The following is an 8,503-nucleotide window of genomic DNA, read 5'->3' on the forward strand; positions in this document are numbered from 1 at the left end:
ATTCCTAATCACTTTAAATGAAGACGAGTTGCCAAAACTCTTCATTTAGGGTTTTTTGTAACTATCGTTATATACTATGTAAAGATAACACCTGAAATTCCACAGGAATATCTGCGCTAAACTAATGCTCGAATTCACAGTGTATTTCTGCGCTCAACTAACGCTCGAATTCATAGTTGAATTTCAGCGCAAAACTAATGCTCGAATTCCTTGTGTATTTCTGCGCTCAACTAACGCTCGAATTCACAGTTGGATTTCAGCGCAAAACTAATGCTCGAATTCGCTGTGTATTTCTGCGCTCAACTAACGCTCGAATTCACAGTTGAATTTCAGCGCAAAACTAATGCTCGAATTCGCTGTGTGTTTCTGCGCTCAACTAACGCTCGAATTCACAGCTGAATTTCAGCGCAAAACTAATGCTCGAATTCCCTGTGTATTTCTGCGCTCAACTAACGCTCGAATTCACAGTTGAATTTCAGCACAAAACTAATGCTCGAATTCCGTGTGTATTTCTGCGCTCAACTAACGCTCAAATTCAAGTTGGTTTTCTGCACTGAACTAAAGCTCGAATTCCCTGTGTATTTCTGCCCTCAACTAACGCTAGAATTTACGGTTGCATTTCAGCGCAAAACTAATGCTCGAAATCAGATTATTTCTTTGCGAAAGATATGTGCTGAAATTCCATGTAAATTAATGATATCACAATTGGAATTAGTGATATCACAAAATGTATTTCTTGATATCAAGAATGTGAATTCGTGATATCTCGAATTGAATTCGTGATATCACGAATTGAATTTGTGATATCACTAATTCGATTTCGTGATATCAAAAATTGGTTTTACGTGATAAACCAATGGGTATTTGTGATATCAAAAATTGAATTTGTGATATCAGAAATTCGAATTTTTGATATCACGAAAGGGAATTCGTGATATCAGAAAATCTTTTTTAAAAGTAATATAGCTTGCCATACGCCGTTTGATCATCAGTTTCGAGAGAGGACTTTTGTCTAAATTATTGCTTGCGGTAGTTTTTCCAAAATGGAGTCAGTCTCCTCGCATTTTTCGAACTCTTCGGACGATGAGGAAGATTACGAGCCTCTGACACCAGGCTATGTGCTTGTACTTTTAGTACCCCTCGTACTGTTGGCAGTTGTCCTCAATGGGGCCATACTAGCGGTAGTGCTCTGCCAGAAAAGAGTGAGGCAGCAGCACAACATCTTTGTATTCAACTTAGCTCTGGGGGACCTCTTTGGCTCCGTGACGATTCTGCTGCCGTTTGCTTCAAACGATGAGGTGAGTGAGTACACTTTTTAAAGATTTAAACAAACTCTTTAAAGGGATCGTATAGTTTTTGTTGAGACCTATATTTTTTTTTTAATGGCTGAGATATCCAAAACAGAGCGATTGTCATAAAATGTGGGACCCACATTTTATTTGGGATGTTTCAGTTATTCCAAACCCGATTTTCATCAAATAAACTTTGAATTCCTCTTAAAGTTGTATGCTGTACTATTTTATAGGTGTTTTCTTGGTGTCTCGTAAAAAGTTAAAAGCCCAATTCTCATCTCCACCAATACGTTGCCATCCATTTAAAGTAGGGATATTTACCTTTCGCCATTTAAAGAGAGAGACACAGAGAGAGAGAGAGAGAGAGAGGACAATCACATGAATGTAAAGTTACAATGACTTTGCAGATCCATTATGGCACTGGTATAATGACAGTATTTAACTGGATGATATGTAACCTGTATTATCATTACCAACGCTATTCATGTGGTACTTGATATCTTCCCTGGCAGTGAATTAATATTGACAAAGGAATATAATAATAAAAGTAATATTGATAGTTATAATGATGATGATAATAAATATGAAAATGTTAATGACATAAAAATAACACTGAAAATTGCACATATTTCGTGATTATTTTTCTTATTTCTATTTCATTTAAATAGTTATTAATTTGTCTTTTTCACTTGAATAGGGGCACCCTTGTAGAAGACACCTTGTCTCTTGACGAATGACAATGAACTCTAAGGACCGGAAACTTGCGTTTCTGAATCAATAGCAACGTTTAGAATAGTGTGCACACATGTCTAAAGTGCTCGCATCGGGATATTGTGGGACTGTTGCTATAAAATAAGACAAATATCATTTTGTACACTTGATCTATCAAATACTCTTAACAGAACCTAATTTGTGGTAACGAGCATACTGAGTCGTGTTGACTATGTGCACGCTATTTTTTTTTAAGTGGACTACTACTACTACTACTTCTATTATTGTTTTACTGTTACTACAGTTGCGCTGTAAATAATAGTACTAATACTACTTTTACAAAGCTGCAATCAAATATCCCCTTTTACTATCCTATAACACGTTTTTTTTTTCTTTTGGAGAACGAAAGGACAGAATAACAAATACCAAGTGATCGAAACAAATCGTAGTGTGGGGGTACTGGTATACACACCACATTCAAATCACATCATGTTCTGAGGAATATCTCAGGTAGATATGAATGAATATTAATCTTGTGTTTTTTTTTTTTTGAAGTATTGATCTTGAAATTAGTGTGTTTTTTTGGGGGGGATGTGGCTACTTGGACGAGAAACCGCTTATCTTTGGTTATCATGTACATAGATAAATGGGTGATGGTTTTCGCGTTGAAATTTGTTGTTGTTGTTTTTTTTTTCCATAATATAATTCGGACAGAATTTTGAAGATGATACCCGCCGCATCTGGTACTGTTGTAGAATGGCGTCTACCATCACTTATTTCCTGATCGCAGCTTACCGCTTCCTTACCGTGAGAATCGACCCATTTGGTACCCAACGTCTCGTCACATCGCCGAGGTGTATCGCAGCTTGCCTCTTCACTTGGCTCCTTACATCCCTGCTCTTCTTTGAGAAGGTCTACGAGAAGATCAACGTCATTGTAGCTGTTTTTACTTGTGTAGTTATTCCTCTTACCGGAATTTCGTACTACCTGATATATCGTGACATTTCCCGAGGCTATGGTCGCGATGCGCCGATACAGGATCCGAAGATTGCCGAAAACAGACGAATCCTATCCACTTTCGCCACCATATTCTTCACTACGGCCCTTTGTTGGTCTCTGCCCTTGGCAGCAATAGTCGTCTCCGAAGTCAAGGGTGAAGAAACTCCTTAATGGATTGGAGAAGCCAGCGCCACATTGCTGCTATCAAACCTCGTGATCAACCCTCTCATCTTCTGGTGGCGTTCGAGTGAATTCCGTGCACTACTACTAGGTGTTTCAAAAAACATTTCCCACTTTTGATCATTAATAGCTCAAAAACTATTCGTCCGATAAAACTGTCATTGATATAAATAATAGCTGAATAGTGTACAATTTGGTTGAAGGTAATTTGAATGTGAAAGCATAAATCAGTTTTATTAAATCTAAGATTGATTTTGAAGTAAGGTTTCAGATTTTGGTCAAATTTTAACTCTCTGTACAAAAATTGAACCTTGCACAGGAACAAATGATGTGTATGTGAGTGTGTGCTGACAATGGCCCTGAACAATGGACATGCCTGAACCACCTGTTGACTAGGCGTCAGTCTCGCGCTCCCAGGCACATGAATGCTTAATGAATAATTCATGTGGATTGCCCTGGGCACTGCTAGTCTGGATTCATGCACGGGAAAGGGTAAACTGCATGCACGTGGAAAAAGGAAGCACACTTTTCCATGTGCTTGCAAACACCACATTCCATTCCAGCTGGCAATCATTTTCAATTTTTGCTTCACATATCACTAAATTTGGGATATAAATAAGCATAAATGATCTAAAGTTCCTCATTTTAATACAACTGTCTACTAATTAAATAGTCTGACAATTTTTTCGCTTTTTGATAAAAAGAAATCATTTTTGGTAAAGAGTTCAGCAGCATTTATCATTGGGGCGATATGTTTCACAGTAGATTTATTCAAGGCTCCATTTACACAAGTGTATACTCTAAGTGATTTTCTTTGCTTCCTGTCACCATGTTTACGATAGAACAGAAGGTATTCATTGTAATTTCGTTTTTCAGAAGTAGGGAGAGCACTGTCGAGACCCAACATCAGTATCGGCAGGCGTTTGACTTTACCAGATACTGCCAGAGGCTGAATAAAGACTAGTTGTGATAGTGGAATTTCTCATGAATAAAGAATGAAGCATTCAAACCCTAACCATTGTTTAGGACCATTGTCAAGGTGTTAACCACACACTCCCATACACACCCATTGACCCCTGTGCAAAGTGAAATTTTGTACAGAGGGTTGAAAATAGAGTAAAATCTGGAACCTAACTGTGAAATTAATCATGGATTTCATGAAACTGATTTATGTTTTCATATTCAAACCACCTCCAACCAAATTGTACATTATTCAGCTATTACTCATATTAATGACAGTGTTATCTGGTATACAATTTATGAATTATTAAGAATCAAAAGTAGGAAATGTTTTTTGAAACACCTAGTACCATGTTGTGCCTCGATGAGGTTGTGCTCCAAGAACACTGTCAACGTTGCATCAGTTTCTCGCGAAGATCCGAGCATCCCTTGATAGGCATAGCTTACTTGATCATTGCGAGGCATCCTTGCATTTAAGAGAACCTTTGTCAACTTGCACGTATACTCCAATTGCCAAATGCCTCTTAATGTCTCAAGGACCATTTATCTCCTCTCGTTGGAAACAGAATATGATATGTCTTCCACTTTCAATCTTTTGATGATTCTATCAAGATTAAACCTGTTGAGGATGAAGATGAACATCGTTTTAACGATGTAATAGCAATGTTTATTATTGTACATATACACAAAGCATTCAACGTCATTATATTTTGACTCGAAAAGGACACAGCATTGGAAGATAGAAACCGTCTTTCAGCACCACAGGTGAATAAACTTCTTGAAGTCTGTTTGAGGAGCACATTGCTCACAATGGAACGAATCACTACATGTACCTGCAAATTCAAAGAATGGGCAATTGGGTCACCAGTCACCTATAGTGTGTGGAACCTTTACATGGAACAGCTGGAATAGCTATCAAATCTGCACCACACTCCCTTTGGTGTGGTATCGATACGTCTATGACACACGTAATAAACTCAAGAAGGAAATCGCACAAGAATCTACAGATCATATCAACTCATTCAAATTCATAAAATTCATATCAACTCATTAGACCCAGACATGAAGATCACCACAGAGGAAGAAACTGACCGATCTCTGGGTCATCTCGACGTATCTTAATTGACTGTGATACAACCAGATGGATCCCTGGACATCATGATCTATCGCAAACCAACCCACACAGATCAGTATGTCAACGGTCAACTTTCGGTCTAATTAACCCCTTTAACCAGTTCATATAGCCTCGTTTGCTGTGAAGTTGACAACATAAGGTGGGTACCACACTTCAGCCCTTAAAAGTGCTAAGTTGATTTTTACGGACAAAAATCGCGTAAGGTGACAGTGTTTGATTTCCACGTGTATAAATTGGTAAAAGGTTATATTTTTTACTCCTCTTGTTTATCAGTACAGTGACAATTCTCAGGACTGCCTCCCTTTAAGAAAGTTTAGCAAAGGTTTAGCAACAATTTCTGAGTTCTACTATAACTATTTCGAAATTCACCATTACCATAACCACTAGATTTACTGCTGATTCTTAATTTGGCAGCACGTTTGAAACAAGAAATATTTTGTTTTTCCCTCAACTTTGATACTTGCTTGTCACTTTTATCTGCTTTTGTGAGGAATTGATGAATTAAACTTGTATCCTCCTCCAACATAGAATATGCAGTGGATTCAGAGCAAACCTAACAATGGCAAGGTCATTTAGCAGCAATACTATACACGCCGTCCTTCTGCAGTTGATGGAATTAACTGGTATGAACATCTGCCTCCTCCGTATGGGCTAAGTGCTTCAACGAGAAATGGTAACAAGAATGACCTCAATATGACAGAAAAAAAATATTTACGAGTTGCAACTAGCTGTAGTAATGATTTTTTGCAAGTAACTGTGGAAATGATCTCTACTTTAGTCACATGAAGGATCGTTCAATGAGCAAATTGACAATTACGTCAGGACCTAATAACATGTCTGGCTCAAAATGAAAATAAGACCACGTTTGATACTCAACCTTGGTTCCTTTTTATAATACCGACTACGAGTTAGAGGTAAATTTCCTGAACACGCTGTGGCATTATGAAGGGGGTGAGACAAACATTCAGTCGAGTCTTATACTGTAAGAGAAGACTAACCTGTTAAAAAAAGCAACAACGGGTGATCGAGGAAAAATGATGGATTGTAATTATCGTGTAAATGATAAATCACCTTTGACAGTTTAATTGTGGCAGCCCACTATACAGGTTAACCTTTTTGCCAGTTGAGCGGCGAAGCTGTTATGTCTTGTCTTTTTGTTGCTGAATGAAGTCATTTTTGGTCCCCAACAACTTTCCTAATTCCATGAGTGAACTCCAATCACAGAATTTTAACCATATATATATATATATATATATATATATATATATATATATATGGGTGAGAATTTTGAACGATGTACAATTGCCAATTTTCGCACGTTATGACATTCTTTCCCTTAGAACACGCCAGGATGATCTAAGAAACCAGATTTTTTCATGTCATCTCAAAGATTGGTAAATTTCCTTTCAGAAAATGTATGGTTTGGTTGACTTTTGCCTGATATTTTTCATTTGACAAGGACTTAAAGCGTAAAAATACGGTAAAAACGCTATTTTCACAATAATTTTTGTTTTTCAAACTAATGATGTGCCTTTTTTATGGTACGTGGCATCTAATATCTGACCATGTTCTGGATCTGACATATCATGGGTATGTATCACAAAATTATAAGAACTTTATGAGCACGTATAAAATTACAGAGAACAATTGAAATAGCAAAGCACTAAACAGACGAACGTCCGTGATGCTCTTATTTCTATCGCTGCTACAAATTCTACTTTGTTGTCCCAATTGTAATGTATACAAAAATTTGGTGTTCCAACTAATAAACATATCCTGCAAAAATTGTACGTCTGCTGGCTGTACATGGGGCGTTACATTCTTTTATACAAAATTATACTCAGTTTTCGTCACGGACGTGCTTCCGCTATTTTCTAGTAAAGATCGCAGCCCATTAAATGTTATTGGCGATATTGTTCTGAGTCGTAATCAACTAAGATCTAGCCACAAGATGATATGTTTGTTTTGAGTTTCTGTCCATCCTTTGTCGAATAGGAACCGAAATTATATTTTTAGACGAACCTCCGAGAAAAAAAGAACGTCCGTGATGATTAAAACGTTTTCGAGTGGGACACCATCTTGCTTTGATGGCGGAGGTACATTTTGCCTTTGGCTCTCTAGCCGAGGAGCTGCATGTCATTTTTGGAGCGAACTGAGGTTTGTCCGCAGTTTTTGGACCATGCAATTCACCGAGAACCAAGCAAATAATTAATTTTTTCTCTGAAAATTCACCTCCTGTTCCCCCTCTGAGCAATACATATGTTGTAAGGATGTCAAAATTCTTTTAATTCGGATTGACAATAACTTTTCAAAATTTTGAGAAAGTTAGGAATGCTAGGTATTCTCTGCCGATTAGTTATCCGTCCTGGAACATGACCCTTGTTGTACAACGAACGTCCTGTGACAATTCCAGCGAACGTCCGTGACGTATGCAACCCCACCGATAGGTATAATTTGTCCCGAAAATGTCCTGTATTCTATAAAACTTTTGGCTCCAATAGCGACAACGAAAGTTTTACAAAATAAACAATGAGTTTAGAGCAGTAGTCTCATAATTTTTAAGGCGTTATGTGATCATGATGAACAAACAGTTGAAAATTTACCTACAGTTTTACGATTATTGTCCCTCTATTTATACAAAGAACAGCTTAACGCTGAAAACAAAGTTATAGGAAAATGGAATTTTGTGTAATCTGTAATTTCGGTGCATTTAGATTTCTTTCTAATGAGGCTCTGGAGACAATTTGTACTGTTACAAGTTCTGAAAGTTTCTTTCACGGACGTTCTGTCCGAGAAAGGAAATTTCTGATAATTATAAATATATCACTGCTCATTAAGTTAATGTTACTTGAAAATATCACCAAATCACCGAGTCTCTTATACCCAAAAGTGAATAACGTTCAGCTCTCAATTTACCTGTAATAACAAACGGAAAACATTTTGGTCACGGATGTTCGTTTGTAGAATAAGTCAATGAATTACATAGCAGGAGATAGAAGAACAGTGCCACTTTTCAGTGACAGATGCTCCAAGTGTTTATCTTTTGAGTATGGTAGCTGCCGTCTCAAACAGAACACATCCAGTTTTGGTCTCCATAACGGACGTTCGCTTTAATTGTCATGATATTAAATGCGTTAATTCATTCTTATGTTTCAGTTCACGACGATTTTTCTCTCATCCCCTAAGTAGCCTGAACATGCTGCGACCAAGCAGAAAACAAAAACTA

The sequence above is a fragment of the Diadema antillarum genome, unplaced genomic scaffold (genome assembly GCF_040938485.1).
Source record: "Diadema antillarum isolate AM-2024a unplaced genomic scaffold, OU_Dant_1.0 seq00000786_RagTag, whole genome shotgun sequence".
Taxonomy (NCBI): domain Eukaryota; kingdom Metazoa; phylum Echinodermata; class Echinoidea; order Diadematoida; family Diadematidae; genus Diadema; species Diadema antillarum.